Source organism: Bubalus bubalis, chromosome 5 (assembly GCF_019923935.1).
Source record: "Bubalus bubalis isolate 160015118507 breed Murrah chromosome 5, NDDB_SH_1, whole genome shotgun sequence".
Taxonomy (NCBI): Eukaryota; Metazoa; Chordata; class Mammalia; order Artiodactyla; family Bovidae; genus Bubalus; species Bubalus bubalis.
Genome location: NC_059161.1, coordinates 100,931,845 through 100,953,483, shown reverse-complemented (window position 1 = coordinate 100,953,483; position 21,639 = coordinate 100,931,845). Strand labels below are relative to the sequence as shown.

Here is a 21,639-nt window from a genome sequence, read left to right as displayed (position 1 = left end):
TTGCACTCCAAAGAGCCTGAGTAGCACTTTGGTTAAGAGCCAGAACACTGAGATGGGGCAGATTTGTGTGAGGAAACAGGATATACTACCACTTGTTGCTATGAAATATCTTATTTAATAGATATTTTAATATTCTTAATCACCAAGAAAAAGTTTTTTTGGTATGCTGTGCTCAACACATCCAAACTCTAAATTCTAGATTATATCTCCCTAATAGAGGAAAACCAAACATTCTTCATGTTTTTCTGGCTGAGACTTGTTTAGAAAGAAAACAAAGCAGGTAATAATTTTATGTTGAGTGACAGGAAAGGTCAAGATGTGATCTGCTTTTAAATTACTACTAATTGTATTGTTTTGTTCTTTCATTAATTCAAAAACGTGAATACATATTGAGTATCTGTAATGAACTAGACTCTCTAAAGACTGTGGTCAAATAAAGCCCACCATCTGGATACCAAACTCTGGACATGTCTGAAGGAATCAAATGAAACTTGCCAGCTTTTTGAAAATCTGTCCCACCCCACACATAAACCTCATAACCTCTATCTTGAAGGATTAGTTGCCTAATTCTGGTATGATATCTGATAAACTTTTAGTATTTGAGACATTAGAAAGTTGTTCTTCATATTTAAATACCGAGTCTTATGCTGAAAATTGACAACCATGACAACAAACCACATCTGTTCACCAAAGGAGAAAACAGCTGGACATTTTCGGTTCTGTAATTACACATCTGATTTATTGCTTTCTAAATGGTTAGATATAGATAAATGACTTAATATCTCATGATCAAACAGAGTCCTCAATAATGTTTTGTTGCAGTAATGACTTTTTCACAGTTGTTTTGATCTCCTAAGAGAAGTTACTTAATTCAAATTATCTTGTATGTGTTAGTAATTTACATGTGCTCTGGTGTGTGTGTGTGTGTGCGCACACATGTGTGTGACCTCCTTTGTGACAGGGTCTGTACTGATAGCAGTATCTGCAGCACCTACCCTACTGCCTGCAAATGTTGTTGGGTAATGTGTTTCTGCCAGTGTGTGTGATATGTCACACACACACACACACACACACACACACTAGTTGCTTAATCATGTCCAACTCATTGCGGCAGCATGGACCCACCAGGCTGCCCTGTCCATGGGATTCTCCAAGCAAGAATACTGGAGTGGGTTGCCATTCCCTTCTCCAGGGGATCTTCCCAACCCAGGGATCAGACCTGGGTCTTCTGCATTGAAGGGAGGTTCTTTACCATCTGGTTTCCCTGGTTGCTCAGACGGTAAAGCGTCTGCCTGCAGTGTGGGAGACCTGGGTTCGATCCCTGGGTTGGGAACATCCCCTGGAAAAGGAAATGGCACCCTGCTCCAGTACTTTTGCCTGGAAAATCCCATGGACGGAGGAGCCTGGTGGGCTGCAGTCCCTGGGGTCACTAAGAGTTGGACACGACTGAGCGACTTCGCTTTCACTTTCTTTACCATCTGAGCCTCCAGGGAGCCCTGATATGTCTTAGGCAAACTGCAAAAGTGGAAATTAGGCACTAACTTGAAAAAGGGCCAGAAGAATCCATTTAGTAATCATTTACTTAAGCCTCTGCTTTTGTTAACAGCACAGTTGTAAGTCTGAAAATGCATAGGTGATAACAGGTAGTCCTTTCCCTTGTGAAATTCATAGTTTATTTTAGTCAGAAGATATGAAAACACACACACTCATTCTACCCAAAATACAAAATCAAACACAACAGCCATGTGACATAAAATTACATGGAATGGGTATGGCGCATGCTACCTATGATTTTGTATGGTGTTTATTTAAGGAGCATATGAATTAAATGCCACTACTGAGTAACTTACCTCCAATGCTTAGGTGAGATTCAAGGCCAGGTCCTTATCAATATTCAATATACTTCTCTCCTTAATTATTGAGTCTTTCTAATTAAATCTAATTTAGTTAAATTCTAACTAAGTCTTTTTGGAATAAGAATGCAACAAAGCGCTTTTTTCTTTTGGAAAGGTGCTGCTATCCTCCTGGAAGAGAGGAACCCTGGGGTTCTGCTGTAGCTTCCTGTTTCCTCTGTGGTCATCAGCGGAACTGAAATTGCACGATTATTTAAATTAGGCCAGACTAATTTCTGAAGCATGGTATTCAGAATCCTGTTTCTAGTAGGTATCCTTTGAAAATGAATTCTGTGGTCAAGTTACTTTTGGAAATACTATACTTTATGTTCCCATCTTGAAAAATCAGTGAATGGGAGCATATTGAACAGTGACAGAATCAAGCATAACTTCATTAACCAAATATTCCCCAGACCTTCTTGATTATGTGCTTTCTTCATTTCCTCTCTCCTATTTATAGCTAGTTGAACAATACAGGTTCTGAAGATCATCTTAAGATATCTTAGGCTTCCCTGGTGGCTGGATGGTAAAAAATCTGCCTGTGATGTGGGAGACCTGGGTTTGATCCCTGGGTTGGGACAATCCCCTGGAGGAGAGCATGGCAACCCACACCAATATTCTTGCCTGGAGAATCCCCATGGACACAGGAACATGATGGGCTACAGTCCGTGGGGTAGCATGAGTCAGACACCACTTACGGACTAAACCACCACCAAGTTCTCAATCATGTTTCTTATATAATAATTATTTCTGTTTGCTAATAAATGTTTGAACAACTAAGCACAACACAGGGTGAATCTATGTTGATATAGCATAGTTTTGGCAATTTATGTCATTAGATTGTTATTTTAACTAAATATTTTATTGTTGTTGATCAATCGCTCAGTTTTGTCCGACTCTGCAACCTCATGGACTGCAGCAAACCAGGCTTCCCTAAGTACATGGCGCATTTAAAAGTTCTCTTTGAGTGACTTAAATGTTGTAAAATTACAGGAACAGTTATAAACATGAGTAATTTTAATGAAAAATAGAGAAAATATGTAAACAGACTCTTTCAGATTGTATTCAGCATTTAATGGACTTGCAGACTGAAAACAGTAAGAAGGCCTCAATATTGACGTTTCTAAAGAAAAAGTTCTGCTCCATACATTTATTTGACTGGACTTGTCCAGCTGCCATAAGTGAGAATTCAGAACTGAGTCTTGCTTGTGAATCAATAGTCAGTGTCAGGTCCAAATTGAATTTCATTGCTGTTAGTTTCTTGAGTCATCATTTTATGCCTCACTACATTGCTTAAATAATTGTTTGAACTACAACATTGCTCAAACCATCAGAAAGGGTTTTTCCATCTTAGGTTTTTTTCCCACTCATATCTGCACTTCATAAGCTAGTTTTATTTATATAAATTAAAAAAAATATTTGTAATTGGAGGATAATTGCTTTACAGTGTTGTGCTGATTTCTGCCGTACAGCAATGTGAATCAGCCACAAGTACACATATGTCCTCTTCTTCTTGACCCTCCCTCCCACCCCCCCACCCCAACCCACCCATCTTCATTGTCACAGAGCACCAGGTTGAGCTCCTGGTGTTATACGGCAACTTCCCACTAGCTAGCTATTTTACACATGGTCATGTATATGTTTCAATGCCAGTCTCTCATTTGTCCCACCTTCTCCTTCCCCCACTGTGTCCACAAATCTGTTATTTATGTCTGTGTCTCTGTCACACTCCTTTTAAAATAAATGGCATATAATATTTTTACATTGGGACTATCCACATACTACTTTTTAGTATATTCCTTATCTTCTCCTGAAAAAAAAAAGTCTTTGTGAATCTTTGGGAATCTTTTCTAGGCTCTTAAACATAGAAGTGACATGCAGGTAAGGGGTGAACAAAATGATAAATGCAACTCCCTTAGTCTCTTTTAAATTGGATTTTTCTTAAAGAGTTGCTCTCAGACTGACCTAGTTTGTTCAAGGTTTCAATTTACTCTCACAGGAGATCAAATCATTGGCATGTGATTTCAGAATGCTGCTTCTAACATTAAATATTAGATGGTTAATGAAGGTAAAAATTGCCCAATTTATAATTAATCGAGTTCAGTGGGAAAGAAGTGAACCAACCACAGGAAACTTTAAAGTACATTTTCATTTATCCATAATGCTTACTGTTCATTCTAAAATTCTTTTTCCAAATTTTTGACTATGCCTACTAATGCAACAAAATTAGCTTTACCATCCCTTTCTTTCTCAAATACCTTTTTGTGGAGAATCAAGTGACTAAAGTCCACATAATTACTGTCAGAAAGGAGGCAGTGTTTTCAAGATAGAAATAAAAAGATAAGTCATCAGAAGCTATGTGTTCAACTATAGTCTGTAGAAGCAGTGGACCTAACTAAGCTTTGTCGTTCCAATCGCAAACTCAATAATCTCATATTGTATTACTCTCTCACTTCAGCTCTCTACTCTGGAAGCTATTATGCTTCTATTGGTTTTACTCTGTGTTTTTAGAGTGCTCCTATTTATGAAATTCACACAGATATTTACTCCTACGATATCTGAGGAGTTTCATTTTATAGACAAATTCTATGAAAAATGTATCTTCTTAGGCATATCAACAAAATCTTCTTAAGATGAACTCAGACCCCACCCCCTTCCCCACAATGAGCTTATTATTTTAGTTTTAGTGACCTGAATTTTTAAAAGGCAATAATCATTAAAAAGTCACACATTTTCATGAATAAATCTTGATTTGTTTTCATGCTTAATAAAAGATAAGTGACCTTGTTTGTAAATGTTATGACTCAGTACTCCATTTTAAATCAGGAAACTTTGAATGGACTAAGGGTGATGACTTTAGTGTTAAAATTCAAATTGTGAAAGTCATGGGGAATAACCAGTCCTCACTAGGGAACCCAACCCCATATTGCTTATGTAGGAGGGTTAAATTACAAATACTCTCTGAGGACTTATGATTTTTGTATTTCTCTTCTAGAATGTTATTAACACTGTACCAGATTTTTTCTAAATAGTTTTAACTCACTGTATAAATTTAAAGCCCAATTATATTTGTTGAGTTTGAGCTATTAAAATTTATACACTTAGGTAGAGCAGTGCAAATTAAAAAAAATAATAATAAGCACATGACTTTATTGACTATCCCAAATTAGCCTTTAAAAATAAGTCAGGGTAATTCCCCTATGTTATGCATTTGGTCCCATCACTTCATGGGAAATAGATGGGGAAATAGTGAAAACAGTGTCAGACTTTATTTTTTGGGGCTCCAAAATCACTGCAGATGGTGATTGCAGCCATGAAATTAAAAGATGCTTACTCCTTGGAATGGAAGTTATGACCAACCTAGATAGCATATTAAAAAGCAGATATATTACTTTGCCAACAAAGGTCCGTCTAGTCAAGGCTATGGTTTTTCCAGTGGTCATGTATGGAAGTGAGAGTTGGACTGTGAAGAAAGCTGAGCGCCGAATAATTGATGCTTTTGAACTGTTGTGTTGGAGAAGACTCTTGAGAGTCCCTTGGACTGCAAGGAAATCCAACCAGTCCATTTTAAAGGCGATCAGTCCTGGGTGTTCATTGGAAGGACTGATTCTGAAGCTGAAACTCCAATACTTTGGCCACCTGATGCCAAGAATTGACTCATTGGAAAAGACCCTGATGCTGGGAGGGATTGGGGGGCAGGAGGAGAAGGGGACGACAGAAGATGAGATGGCTGGATGGCATCACCGACTCGATGAACGTGAGTTTGAGCAAGCTCTGGGAGTTGGTGATGGACAGGGAGGCCTGGTGTGCTGTGATTCATGGGGTCTCAAAGAGTCGGACACAACTGAGCGACTGAACTGAACTGATGTATCAAAACAACTTGTATTATGACTGTTTTCGAAGTTAAATGGGTACAGTTACATACTTTCTTAATTTTAAAACTTTCATGTTATAATTCAATTATTGTAAATTGAACCTATCTATGTTCTTTGCTTGTGTTGAAATGTATTTCTTTATAAGCCTATCCTTGAGAATGTACTTAAAATGTTTCTCCTGGGAAAGAGCCAGAGGACTTTGCAACAGTGTGTGGGTAGAGAAAGAGCATTGGTTTGGAATTTACAAGGCAGAATCAGTTGATAGTTTTAGCCAAATATGTCATTTCAGACTTTCCTGCTTGGTATTATTTTCAATACCCTTTTAGGATAAGAGAAAAAGAGAGAGAGAGAGAAAGAGAGAGATCTAGTTGGAGGCTTTCTTCTTAGACTTTTGAGTCTTAAAAATCCTTGTGGACCTAGAGAGCATCATACAAGTGAAATAAGTCAGAAACAGAAGACAAGTATCATATATTAATGCATATATGTGGAATCTAGAAAAATGGTACAGATGATCTTATTTGCAAAGCAGAAATAGACACACACATAGAGGACAAACATATGTACACCAAGGGGGGAAGGGAGGAGGGATGAGATGAACTGGGAGTTTGAGATTGATGTATACACACTATTGATGCTATGTATAAAATAGTTAACTAATGAGAATCTACTTTATAGCTCAGGAAACCCTACCCAGTGCCCTACGGTGACCTAAATAGGAAGGAAATCCAAAAGGAAGGCTCTATATTTGTATGCATGGCTGTTTCATTTTGCTGTATATTAGAAGCTAATGCAACATTGTAAAGCAACTATACTTCAATAAAAAAATACTTATAAAAAATATTCTGTGGTCGTACAATTCCTAGGGTGTGTGCTCAGTCATGTCTGACTCTTTGCAACTGTATGAACTGCAGCCAACCAGACTCCTGGATCCATTGGATTCATTGGATTCTTCAGGCAAGAATACTGGAATAGGTTGCCATTTCTTCCTCCAAGGGATCTTCCTAACCCAGGGATTGACATTGCAGGCAGATTTTTTTTTTTTTTTTAACCACTGAGCCACTAGGGAAATCACCATTCTTAGACTATTCCTGTCTATAATTTCTGGCACTGGTAGTTAGAGTCACTTTCAATTTTGTGAAACTGTGAAATACAAATATGAAGGTTATAAGAAAATATTTAGAATGATATTTGTAACTAAAAGCATCTTGCAATAACTAAATACACGTAACTGTTTTCTTGAGTACATAGTAGGTTCTGAAGATAATAGTGGAGAGGGAAATTAATTAATAAAATATTAAGATAGGATCTCTGTCTTCAAAACAAACTAAATAGCTTTTCTGTTATTGTTGTTGTTGTTTAAGTAAATGTAATATATGTGACCGAAGTAAAAAATGCTATAGGATCAGAGGAGAGTAAGCAGTGCATATTGTATCGAAGTATCAGAGAAGGGCATTTCCCTGGTGACTCCGTGGTAAAGAATCTGCCTGCCAATGCAGAGACATGGGTTCAATCCCTGGGTTGGGAAGATCCCCTGGAAAAGGAAATGGTAATCCACTAAGTATCTTGCCTGGGAAATCCCATAAACAGAGAAGCCTGGCAGGCTAGAGTCCATGGTGTTGCAAAAGAATCAGACACACAAGTTAGCGACTTAACAATAAGTCAGAGAAGGTATCCCATAGATGCCGGACATTGTAGTTCACATGAATTTTCCTTTTAAGGAGGGAGGAGAGGTCATCTAGTACAGGAGTCCAGCCAAATGAGTTGAAGGTGTAATATGTGGAGAAATACAGAAAACTTTAGTGTGGTAGGATAATTTTTAACCTGCTTTCTTTGCTCAGTTTTCATGAATCTATTTATAAATTTGATCTTTATTCCCTACCTTCGATTATAATGTGTGAAAGTAAAAGTCGCTCAGTTTTGTCTGGCTCTTTGCTACCCCATGGACTGTCCATGGAATTCTCCAGGCCAGAATACTGGAGTGGGTAGCCTTTCCCTTCTCCAGGGGATCTTCCCGACCCAGGAGTCGAACTGGAGTCTCCTGCATTGCAGGCAGATTCTTTACTAACTGAGCTATGAGGGAAGCCCTAATTATAACATGTGTTTTGTGTCAAATATTTATACCTCAAAGGAAACAATCCCCTTATTAGGTGAGTTGGCATCTATCCCCTCATTTTGCTGAGCCACTGTTGACTCTTGGATCATGCAGTTTACAGATACCAGGTGAGGCATTAAAGGAATAAATGCCAGTGAATGAGAAATCTTACTGTGAGCAATGGCAGAGTTTCCCTGAAACTGAGATTGACAAATAATGCATAATCTGTGGTAACTTGTGATTTCATTTAATCACTACTTTGAGGATGTCAAAAGAATGGGAATTTTGTTTTTAATTTTTTAAAACTGGTCGAAGGAAATGTGGATAGCAAAAGGAAACATTACAAATTTGAAGGAAGGAACCTGGCTTTCTAATCTATCCCTCATGACCTTGAAAAAGACACTTAAGCCTATTGCTGCTGCTGATGCTAAGTCGCTTCAGTCGTGTCCGACTCTGTGCGACCCCATAGACGGCAGCCCACCAGGCTCCCCCGTCCCTGGGATTCTCCAGGCAAGAACACTGGAGTGGGTTGCCATTTCCTTCTCCAATGCATGGAAGTGAAAAGTGAAAGTGACGTCGCTCAGTCATGTCCGACTCCTCGAGACCCCGTGGACTGCAGACCACCAGGCTCCTCCGTCCATGGGATTTTCCAGGCGAGAGTACTGGAGTGGGGTGCCATATCCACCTCCAAATCCTTGGTTCAGGCTCACTTAAAAACAAACAACAAATAAATGGTATTTAAAAATATATATATATTATATTTAAAATAGCAACTGTGTTTCCTAACCTCCTTGGGCCTCAGCTGCAGTTGAAGTAGTAAACATCCCTACTTACCCTATTGCTGGTGGGTTGTATTTGGACTTCAGTTATTAATTTGCCATTTGCCCATCTCATTCTTCTTTCCCACTTCAGATAGATAAACTCTGTCCACCACAAATCCCAGAGCTAATACTGTTGCAGCAATTGGGCATGCCATGGGATGGTCTTCTACAAATGTACTATAGTTCTAGTTATTTCTAGATACCTAATTCATCACCACTATGGCACCTCTGAATTTTCTCTGCCTCTCTTTAAGATTCTGATGTCTCTCAGGTCTTCAGCTGCCTCCTGTGTCCTACCAAAAACTCGTGTGTTCTGGGTTATTTCCCTAGTTACCTGTCCCCTGCTTCACAGAGCTACTGTGAGAAAACTGAGATGATGTATGTGAAAGTGCTTTAAAATTCCTTAATCTCTCCTCACTAAAATGAAGAGGATTGAATTAGACATTCTCTAAAGCTCCTGCGGCTCACTGATTCCATTATCTCTGATTTATTAACTTGCTTTTCAAGTGCAAGGTATTCTGACCTAGCCTCAAAATATCTTAGTTTATTGCTGAGGCAGGTTCTAGTACGCATTGTATAAACTGAAAGGAGAATTAAAAACACTGAAAAGAATTCAAATGTCTCTTTACATTAACCTATTCTCAAACTGGTGCTTGGATTAAATTTTTTTGTGAAAAGGGCTTCCCATTTTCTTTAAATTATATTAAGTGCATACATCATTATAAGTCCACATTAAAAAAAGTCAGACCATCACTTGAAATTATATATATGGCAAAGACATTATTTTTGCTCAGTCTAACCTTGACCTGTTGCCTCATTTATTTTCAATTTCGCTTATAATTTGATGTTGAACAAGTGCCTTTTCATCTCATCATCTCACATGCTAGTAAAGTAATGCTCAAAATTCTCCAAGCCAGGCTTCAGCAGTATGTGAACCACGAACTTCCAGATGTTCAAGCTGCTTTTAGAAAAGGCAGAGGAACCAGAGATCAAATTGCCAACATCCACTGGATCATGGAAAAAGCAAGAGAGTTCCAGAAAAACATCTATTTCTGCTTTATTGACTATGCCAAAGCCTTTGACTGTGTGGATCACAATAAACTGTGGAAAATTCTTCAAGAGATGGGAATACCAGACCACCTGACCTGCCTCTTGAGAAACCTATATGCAGGTCAGGAAGCAATAGTTAGAACTGGACATGGAACAACAGACTGGTTCCAAATAGGAAAAGGAGTACATCAAGGCTGAATATTGTCACCCTGCTTATTTAAGTTATATTCAGAGTACATCATGAGAAACTCTGGGCTGGAAGAAGCACAAGCTGGAATCAAGATTGGGGGAGAAATATCAATAACCTCAGATATGCAGATGATACCACCCTTATGGCAGAAAGTGAAGAGGAACTCAAAAGCCTCTTGATGAAAGTGAAAGTGGAGAGTGAAAAAGTTGGCTTAAAGCTCAACATTCAGAAAACAAAGAACATGGCATCCGGTCCCATCACTTCATGGGAAATAGATGGGGAAACAGTGGAAACAGTGTCAGACTTTATTTTTCTGGGCTCCAAAATCACTGCAGATGGTGACTGCAGCCATGAAATTAAAAGACGCTTACTCCTTGGAAGGAAAATTATGACCAACCTAGATAGCATATTCAAAAGCAGAGCCATTACTTTGCCAACAAAGGTTCGTCTAGTCAAGGCTATGGTTTATCCAGTGGTCATGTATGGATGTGAGAGTTGGACTGTGAAGAAAGCTGAGCGCCGAAGAATTGATGCTTTTGAATTGTGGTGTTGGAGAAGACTCTTGAGAGTCCCTTGGACTGCAAGGCGATCCAACCAGTCCATTCTGAAGGAGATCAGCCCTGGGATTTCTTTGGAAGGAATGATGCTAAAGCTGAAACTCCAGTACTTTGGCCACCTCATGCGAAGAGTTGACTCATTGGAAAAGACTCTGATGCTGGGAGGGATTGGGGGCAAGAGGAGAAGGAGACGACAGAGGATGAGATGGCTGGATAGCATCACTGACTTGATGGACGTGAGTCTGAGTGAATTCCGGGAGTTGGTGATGGACAGGGAGGCCTGGTGTGCTATGATTCATGGGGTCGCAAAGAGTCAGACACAACTGAGCGACTGAACTGAACTGAATCCCAAACCAAACATTCTCAATTCTAACCCTGGATCAGAGGCATGATATGACAGCAACTATGTTCACCACTAAAGTAACTGGGGTTTGAGGGGTTAAAAAAAAAAAAAAATAGAATGCTTTCTCCTGAAGTTTGATATTCTAGTTAGGGTTTCAGTACTTGGAATATTTTAGTGTGGTTTATGTGCATTTAAAATAATTTTGTTTTCTCCTATGATTCACCAGAATTAAACCTTATTTTCCTGTATGTGTACTTGGCATTCAACTTTCCACTTTTTATAGTGTGAACTTTGTATAGAATATTATGCAGTAGAATCAACTACTCACTTCTCAAAATAAATAATCAAAGGTGTGTGACTGTGTGAATAATATGAGACTGACATAACAGAATATGAGACTCCATGTAAAATGTGCCTTCTCATCATTAACATGGTGACAAGGCCACTGTGTACACAACCATTTATATTTCCTCACCAGGTGGTAATGTTTTATTGTATCCCTTCTCCAGGGGATCTTCCAGATCCAGGGATCAAACCCGCAGCAGGTTCTTTACCACTAGTGCCACCTGGAAAACTCTTCAATTTTTAAAGGCGCCAATAACTTTTACTCATAATTTTAATTAACTTTATATTAATTACCCTATCATCTTTCCTTGTAATAGAGATAAAATATAAAGATTAGTAATTTATAAAGATTGATCCTCTTCTTTCTTATTAAGTACCAGTTAAAAAATAGCAACCATGTTATTAAAAATTGTTACTTAGTTCTAAACCATAGATACCATTTACATAGCTTTTCAAAAGGTAGATAATTCAAGAATAAGAAATATATTATCTGTATCCACACTTTCTAGAATCATTCTCAAAATATACTGGATGCTTGGGGCTAGTGCACTGGGACAACCCAGAGGGATGGTATGGGGAGGGAGGAGGGAGGAGGGTTCAGGGTGGGGAACACATGTATACCTGTGGCGGATTCATTTTGATATTTGACAAAACTAATACAATTATTTAAAGTTTAAAAATAAAATTAAATTAAAAAATATATATATATAATTTTTTTTTTCTTTTTTTTGTTTTTCCCTCCATGAATGTCTTGGGTAATACCTTGACTTATTTTCAGCATGTGTTACACATGGAGAGATTTCTAGTCACATTTCTTTTCTGGATTCTATACAGATTTGAAATACAAGAAAAATATTATTAGTCACTGTTTTTAAACATGTATAATATGTGTACTAGCAAACAGATTTACAGCCATCAGGCTTCCCTGATGGCTGTAAATCCATCAGGGATGGATTGTAAATCCGTCTACAATGCGGGAGACCTGGGTTCAGTCCCTGGGTTTGGAAGATCCCCTAGAGAAGGAAAGGCTACCCACTCCAGTATTCTGGCCTGGAGAATTCCATGGACAGTATAGTCCAAGGGGTCACGAAGAGTTGGACACAACTGAGCAACTTTCACTTTCACTTACTTCTTTAAAATAGGAATCACTGCCCCATTTTGTGTGAGGAAACCAAAATGGAGAAAAGATGACTACTTGAAAAAGATATCATGCCAAGTGAAGGGCAGAATCTTGCTTCATATCCAAGTCACTCCCAACTCTTTGCATGACCTCTACTGCTGCCCTTCTGGTTTTAGAATAGTGATCGTTTTAATTATCAGTTGACTCAGCTGCATCCTACCCATCTCATTTCTGGAGTCCAGATATTTTAGTTATAACTGCTGTTCTTCTGCATTCCTTTGGAGAGATGAATAGGATTAAATGGTGGTAGTGGGGAATCGAGGTAAGAGTGGACCTCAGATCTGACTTTGTCCAAATTCTGACCTTGCCTTTTGATTGGCTTCATGAAGTCAGATAAGATGTGGAATCTCTTAAATCTCATACAGAGCATGACTGGAGCTTCACATCAGTTGTGTGATCTTGAGCAAGTTATGTAACTTTCCAGAAGTTCTCTTTTGCCATCTGAAAAAATTGTGATTGTAATAGACAACATCTGAATACCATTCTGTGAAGTTGAGTGAAGTCATATTCACAAAGCAGATTGTACTTTAGAAAGGCAGTTGTGTCCCTGGCCTTCAGTAAAATATGAAACATGAGTGACTTCCTAAAATATTTATTTCTAAGATATTCACTAAGAATATTTGAGCAATTATTTACCTAGGACTTACTATCTTTTAATTAAAAACAAATATCTACCAGTTTTTATTACATATACCAACTTCATCTCCTGCAGATTAACAAAGAGCTATTGGAGAAAACAAACTGTGTTTGACCGAAAATGGAAAAATCTACCAGGGCACATTCTGTGTATGCTTACCATTTGGCTATCAGCACTTTTTTTTTTTTTTTTTTACTGTTAACCTTTAATTGGAATATTGTGAAGATCTTTAGATTCACACTTCCCGACGTAGGCACTCCAAATAAGTCATGCCGTGCATTTCTTGGTGTTTTATTTGATCAGATTTGCTCTTTTCACCAATCTTAGTAATTACAATTTGTGGATTGTTTCACACTTGATGCAAGATTTTGACTTTCCAACAACTTTCTATTAAGAAGTACTATTACAGTGTTTTTAAATGCAATTGTTTATTTAAGAGAAAGAACCAAAGCAACATGAGCAGAAGCATGTGGCATATTAAGAGAAACTGTGTTTCATGATGTTTTTCTAATTTTATATTTTTCTTAGTTTTCATTGTCTTAGTATGATTGCCAACATTATAAATGATCTGATATATATCTGGAAGACTTTTCCCAGTCTTACTTAGTACCCCTGACACTATTTTCTGAATGTTAAACCCTATCAGGAAATACATTTGCAGCATGGACTATGTAATTCAACCAAAGCAATTGGAGTATTCTTGGGGAGAACCTTTGTCTGGGTAGCACTCTCTGGCTTGGAAAAGAGCACAGTAGAAATGACCTTCTGAATATGCTGCCAGGGAAGGTTTTACCTAGTATGAAGACAGGTAGTAAAATATTCCTTTTAAAAGTCATAGCTATATAATAACAGGGATAGGCAAAGTGAACTAAAATTACACAGAATGTGGCCAGTCTTTCAATAGAATGCTTTGTAGCTTTAAGAATAGGAGCCATTACAGACATCTATCAGTGATGCACACAAGTCAAACAATACCCCATTCTCTGTTTCCTGGTGTCTCAAATGGACTTTCACTTTTTTTCCTGTTAAGACTTGAACAATTATGAATATGAAACTTTGCCTTTAGAAACTTTTTCTTAGCTTCAAAATGTCATGGAAACAGTAATGGAATAAATGGGGAATCCTATTTAGAATGGCCTGTGCAGAGTTTTAAATGGTAGTTCATGTTTGGCAAGCCTCAGGGGCTGGTGATGATGCTCTCCCAGTAGGACTCAGCCTCCCTCATGAATCCCAACCCCCTTGTTGTAGTTTTTCAGTCGCAAGTCATTCCAACTCTGCGACCCGATAGACCACAGTATGCCAGGCTTCCCTGTCCTTCACTATCTCCCAGATTTAGCTCAGATTCTTGTCCAATGAGTCTGTGATGCTATCTAACCATCTTATCCTTTGCCCGCCACCCTTCTCCTTTTGCCTTCAATCTTTCCCAGATCAAAGTCTTTTCCCGTGATTTGGCTCTTCACATCAGGTGGCCAAAGTATTGGAGCTTTAGCTTCAGCATCAGTGTTTCCAATGAATATTCAGGGTTGATTTCCTTTAGGATGAACTCATTTGATCTCCTTGTAGTCCAAGGGACTCTCAAGAGTCTTCTCCAGCAGCATGTTAAATCCACATCTCCTGTGTCTCCTGCATCGCAGGATGATTCTTTGCCCACTGAGCCATTAGGGAAGCCCCATTCCCATACACTAATCTATCTATATAATCTGCCTGGCTCTCATTTGTGTTCTGAATAAATGCAATCAAGATCTCTCATATGATTCTCAAATTAACTTACAACTTTGTTTAATTATTTCTTTGTTGTTACCACATTGTTACTTTATCACTTCCATCCTTTTTTCTCTCACTGTGCACTGTATCAGCAATGCTTTAACCTTCAGTGTCCCTTCTCCATTTCTGCATGTCCAAGTCTTTATGTGAGTGCTACATCCCTTAAAATGCTTATACTGATAACTCTGGCCCTTAAACTAAAATCCTTTTTTCTCAGTTAACATCAGATCTCCATCTTTCATATAATATTTTATCATTCTCTACATTGTAAATTACTTGAATTATGAATGTAATTTACAATCACATATTTTGGCATGTGTACCATTTTATTCCTGTTATCTTTCACTAAGTAACAAATTGTCCTAATAATAATCTGTTGTCATTTCTCATGATTTAAGTCTTAGATTCAGCTGGGGTTTCCCTGGTGGCTCAGACAGTAAGAATCCACCTGCAATGCAGGAGACAAGGGTTCAGTCCCTGGGTTGGGAAGATTCCCTGGAGAAGGGAAAGACTACGCACTCCAGTATTCTTGCCTGGAGAATTCCATGGACCAGAGGAACCTGGTGGGCTACAGTCCATTGATCACAAAGAGTCAGACACGACTGATTGACCAGCACATTCACATTTCACTTTCACTTTGGGTTCAGGTGAATAGTTCTTCTTTAGAGTCTCCCATGAGGTCATAGTCAGATGTCAACTGAAGGCTGTCAAGATAGCCCAGTGCAATAGCTACCGGTAGATGCTGATGCTTGCTTGTTAACTGGGAACTTAGTTGAGCCTACTGTCTGTACTGCTACTATTAGCTTTTCTTGTAGAGTGACAAGTCTGTCCTACTCTTTCCAGGGCATTCTTTAAAGTCCTGCATCCAGGTACCCCTTACAGTTTTTGGCAAAGTGAGATGATTAGTCACCCACTCAGCCTAGACATTTTACAACTTTAAAGCTGGATTTCTAAGCTCAGTTATCTAAAGTTTGGGTGTTCCAAGAGTATTCTACAAAAGTTGCAAGGCTTTTTAGTGACTAATTTCAGACTACTTCTGATCTGTAGAAGTGATTACAGACCATCACTTCTACTGAATTTTATTGAATTTTATTAAGGTCAGCCCCAATTCAAGAGGAAGGGAATTAAACTCCACATTGAAGGAATAGAAAAGTGACACTGCAGGAGAGACATTGGAATGGGAAATGTTGCTCTGGCCCTCTTTGGAAGCTATAATTTGTCAAAGTATATATTACCTCATCTTTCAGAGGGCAGGGTTCAATCCACATTTACGTTGCTTCCATATATCTCTCCCAAAGCCCTTTGCACTTTGAAAATGCCTAAAAATAAAAACAAGGAAAACCTTTATCTCTAAGTTTATTATTATTATTTGGATAAAAATACATTCAGTTTTGTTTAGATCTTTCCTAATTTATGTGGTTGAAAGTGACAAATTTGGATCAAGAAGAAAGGGATTCAAAAGAGAAAATGTTGCAGATAATGTCCATGCCAAGCACTGTCAAGAGTCTGTTAACAATTACAAACCTTGGACAATGTTTTGATAGAGCCATGGTTAGTGTTTGGAAAGGCAGTAACTAATAGCACTGTTGAAAGCTTATGCATTATTTTATTCATCTACAAGTACTGGAGCGAAAAAAAATAAACAAACTCCCATATCAGCAAAGTGATTCAGTTATACATATACATATATCCACCCTTTTCCAGATTCTTTTCTCATATGGATTATTACAGAATATTGAGTAGAGTTCTCTGTGCTATAGAGTAGGTTCTTGTTGGTTATGTATCTTCTGCTTTAGCATTTAGATTCAGTTTTCATCAATATAATAGAAAAAAACATATTCTTCAAACTATACAGGACCCCAAACTTTAGTGTCATAGTAAGACATGTCATTTCTACTTTTCCTGTCCTATGAAATGTGATACATCAAATGCAGTGTGATAAATCTCGGGCTCAATTATGTAAACAACATTATATACTCATCGACAATTACCAATTATATGTTAAACTCTCCTAAGAAATGGATATTTTGTACTATCCATTAGCCTTGATAAGTTAACACAGAAATTTGGCATTGAGTGTTGAGAATTTGAACACTTTGAAAGGTCCATTAAAATACTAGTTGTGGGGATAGGGAATATTGTGCTTCTCAAATTCTTGCAAAGAGATGGTTTAATCTTTGTCAATATATAGGGCCAAATCTATTAGATTCTTTCAAGAGAGGCAGAGTTTGTGGACAGTTCCGATGGCTTTTTTCTTGGGATTGAAGCACAGAAGTTCAGCTCTGATAAATACCAACATAAAGTGCATTTTGCACATCCAGATGCCCTCTAATTGCTTCAAAATGTCAGGTGCTCCAAACAGGAGCAAAAAGCACAGGCAGTGGAGAACTAATTGGTTTGGGGACATGAAGCTTTTCTAGGTCATTGATTTACATTAGGCCTAGGTCAGTAGTAACTCAGATTCATTCTCCTCAGTGGCAAATTACTTTACGGGAAATCAGGCTTGGATGCAGTCCAGTTTCTGATAGATGGTGTATGGACCTCAAATCCAAAGTGCAAGTGTTAACATTGTTGGTATTAGTCAAATGTCTTTGAGATATTTGACTTTAATAGTAAAATTTTACATTTTAGTAAACAAGCCCATGCTTCACAAAAGCCAGTTAGGAAGGCAAGACTGTGGCCGCTTATAGATAATTGAGGACAGAATCAAAACACCCTAGACACCTCTGCAGAGAGAATGTGGGACTATAAAGAAGAAAATCTCTTTGTTTACTTTAGTGAAGACATGGCCCATGATTCTGATAATGGAATATAGAAGAGATGATATTTATTTGCCTTTCTTTTCAAGCAGCTTGGAGTTAGCATGGGCTTCCTTGGTGGCTCAATGGTTGAGAATCTGCCTACAAATAGAAGAGGCAGTCTCAACCCCTGGATCAGAAAAATCCCCTGGAGAAGGAATGACAACCCACTCCAGTATTCTTGCTTGGGAAATCTCATGGACACAGAAACCTGGTGGGTTAGTGTTTGTGGGGTCACAAAGAGTCGGACACAAATAAGCAACTAAACAGCAGCAGCAGCATCGTCAACACAGGACAAAGCTTCCTGTCAGTGCCCTGCTCCTGGGATCATTTTGGCTCCAGAGACGTGGAATAAATTTAATAACTTTGTTCTAACATTGAGAAATTTTTAGCAAGGCTGAATATTGTCACCTGCTTACTTAACTTCTATGCAGAGTACATCATGTGAAATGCTGGGCTGGATGAAGCAAAAGCTGGAATCAAGATTGCCGGGAGAAATATCAATAACCATAGACATGCAGGTGAAACCACCATTATGGCAGAAAGCAAAGAAGAAGTAAAGAGCCTCTTGATGAAAATGAAAGAGGGGAGTGAAAAAGTTGGCTTGAAACTCAGCATTCAGAAAACTAAGATCATGGCATCTGGTCCCATCACTTCATGCCAAGATGGGGAAACAGAGGAAACAGTGACAGACTTTATTTTGGGTGTCTCCAAAATTGCTGCAGATGGCGATTGCAGCCATGAAATTAAAAGACGCTTGCCCCTTGGAAGAAAAGCTATGGCCAACCTAGACAACATATTAAAAAGCAGAGACATTACTTTGCCAGCAAAGGCCTGTCTAGTCAGGACTATGGTTTTTCCAATAGTCATGTATGGATGTGAGAGTTGGACTATAAAGAAAGCTGAGCACAGAAGAATTTATGCTTTTGAACTGTGGTGTTGGAGAAGACTCTTGAGAGTTCCTTGGACTGCAAGGAGATCAAACCAGTTGATCCTAAAGGAAATCAGTCCTGAATATTCATTGGAAGGCTTGATGCTGAAGCTGAAACTTCAGTACTTGGCCACCTGATGTGAAGAACTGACTCATTTGAAAAGACTCTGATGCTGGGAAAGATTGGAGGCCAGAGGAGAAGGGGTCGACAGAGGATGAGATGGTTGGATGGCATCACTGACTCGATTGACATGAGTTTCAGCAAGCTCTGGGAGTTGTTGATGGACAGGGAAGCCTGGCATGCTGCAGTTGGTGGGGTAGCAAAGAGTCGGACATGACTGAGCGACTGAACTGAACTGAACTGATAGCCTGCATTTTACTTTTCCTCATATATCAATCAATATTATGGTATATTCTAATACTATTTCATATATTCCCACAAATCACTATATATAAATCAGATTAAGTTCTAAATTCAGATTTCAAATTTTGTGGGTATCTTAACAGAAGGAAAGATTACGTCCACTGCTGCTGCTGCTGCTGCTGCTAAGTCGCTTCAGTCGTGTCCGACTCTGTGCAACCCCATAGACGGCAACCCACCAGGCTCCCCTGTCCCTGGGATTCTCCAGGCAGGAACACTGGAGTGGGTTGCCATTTCCTTCTCCACTAGGATATTAGGTAAGATTCATGGAGCATGTTGTATTGAGCTGATGCATGAGAAATCAGTAAGATTTTTAAAGCAGTAATAATATCTCAGGAAAGTATTTCTAGTTTGGGAACAATAGCATCATCATCAATGATGATAAATATAGTGAATATTTTTAGGAAGATATGATATTTATTACTGGGAGCATGGAGTTTATTAACAAGTTTGTTGGGTATTGACTAATGGAGATTGTTGCCTTATTATAGAGCACCTAATATGATATAAAAATAGTAGTCAGTAATCCATAGGCAGTGGCAATTAGCAATAAACTGCAATTCTGTCTGTGTTAATAAAAAATATAAACAAAAATGATCTCTGTTCCTCAGAGATTCTATAAGAAACTAAAATTCTTGACTCAGAAATCATTAATAATCAAGTGCTCTCCAGAGATGAGAATGGAGACTCAAACCACATGAAGAGTAATAACAGAAGTGATCTCTTATTGTTTTGACCTGCTATTAACATTCAAGATATCCCTATTCAAAAAGAATGAAAATCCAAAGAAATTTAGTCTCTGCTTTCAGCTAGAATGTCAAAATATTAAAATAAACCCATTTGTCTTATGTCATCATACTACTTTATAATTGGTGGGAAATTGGACCAATACTTTTAATCTGTTTCAACATTGAAGTGATAATTGCAATAAAAGATTGCCATTGGGAATACTAGTAGAAGTAGGAGATACGTCCGTTCAAAACAATATATTTGCAGACATTATATGAGGTTTAAACATATATATTCTGAAGTATCAGACTTTCAGACCCTATGTTTGGTGTTTCCCATAATATAGTAGGTGCCATTAGTTTTAAAGATCTTTGAGAGTTAATTTTAAGTGTCCAGATGTAATCAGATTGAGACAGAATGGGACATAATAAGCTACTGAAAGAGAGTAATTACTTTTTGTGATGAAAATTAGCAAAGCACTAGGCTCTAGATGAATGTTAAGACTGCCCTTTTGTCTCATAGCTGAAAGTTTAATGATAAGTAAAGCAATAAAATTGCACTTTTCTTGTAATGTCCTTCTAGTTAAACTCCTGGCATCTTCTACCCTGCCCACTCTATATAGGATTACATTATAGATGTTTGGAGTAAAAAAGAGTGATATTAATTCATTATTTAGTCAGGTAACAAACATTTATCAAGCACTTGCTTTGTGCCTTGTAGACAGAGAATTGTTAGACTAGATCCCGGGAATGCAGAAAAGAAAACCATCCAGAAGGAGGCATATGAGAAAATAAGCAAATGAATGCCATAATAAAATATAAGCCATAGAAACACTTTTGCACATGGTGCTATACACTAAGCAAATAAATGAAAACAAGAGCCAAATTTTGCCTAAAACTTTCTTTTGAAACTTAAATAGGAGGGTGTCTTAAAAAACTGGGATGGAACAGGGAGATGGTATAATAAATGACTTCTTATAGAAGTGCCAGTGTGATTTATATCTAAGCACAATTTGGTATCAGGTGGATGGAAAATGTACTCTCTGAGCCATTTGGTTGGAAGTCAGGATGAGGAAAAACTAACATGCAAATATGTGTATCTCACTGTATTCAAAGAAAACAAAAATTATGCTTTCATACTGTCCTTGAAAATAAGCTAATAATTTCCAGAGAAAATGATATTATTGAGAAATATGATGCCAAGGCAGATAATCAACCATCTTCAGAGACAGATTCTTGCAGTAGTCTGAAATCTGTCTGGTTTTGTGTCTTAAAGCATATTCTTATGGTTCATGAAAATGCTGCAGCTTCTGACAGCTCACTGGAATGTCTTTGCCTCCAGAGAAGTAATTTGAAAGATGGGCTTGCTGCCAGCACTGCGAGCCTGCTGACTCCAGAAAGTCAGGGCCAGTGAAGGGTAGGTGTAGTAATTACAGTGAATTCTGTGGGTCTGTTCAAAGGGCCAAATGGTGGCTTTTCATTCTCCAAACCATTCATACATGCTACTTTCAAGTATATAAGTAGTGATTGCAAAATTTGTTTGGTGTTATACTAATTGGGCTTCCTAGGTGGCACAATGGTAAAATTATTTGCCTGCCAATGCAGGAGACACAAGAGACATGGGTTCGATCCTTGGAACAGGAAGATCCCTTAAAGTAGGGAATGGCAACCCACTCAAGTATTCTCGCCTGGAAAATTCCATGGACAGAGGAGCCTGGTGAGCTATAGTCCACGGGATCACAGACAGTCAGACACAACTGAGCGCAACAACACCATACCGATTGGATTATCCGCTTTGTGCTTAGCTGTCAAATGCTGAGCTTCTTTTATATTTAGAAACATTTTCTCCATCAACAAAGCAACGAGGATATGAAAATAGTCTTCCTTTGACTCTTGAGATGTTTAAACTTAGGAACATATTATGAACACATAGATTCCAAAGTAAAACTGCATTTCTAGATTAGAACCAGGGAGATGACCTGCCATGCTATAGATTCTCAGGTACAATGTGTATC

General features: G+C 38.2%; 1 protein-coding gene across 4 annotated transcripts in view; it reads left to right on the top strand.

Moving 5' to 3' along the window:
* LUZP2 (leucine zipper protein 2) overlaps window positions 1-21,639 on the top strand; it is a 518,159-nt gene that overhangs the window by 81,143 nt on the left and 415,377 nt on the right. The window lies entirely within an intron of this gene.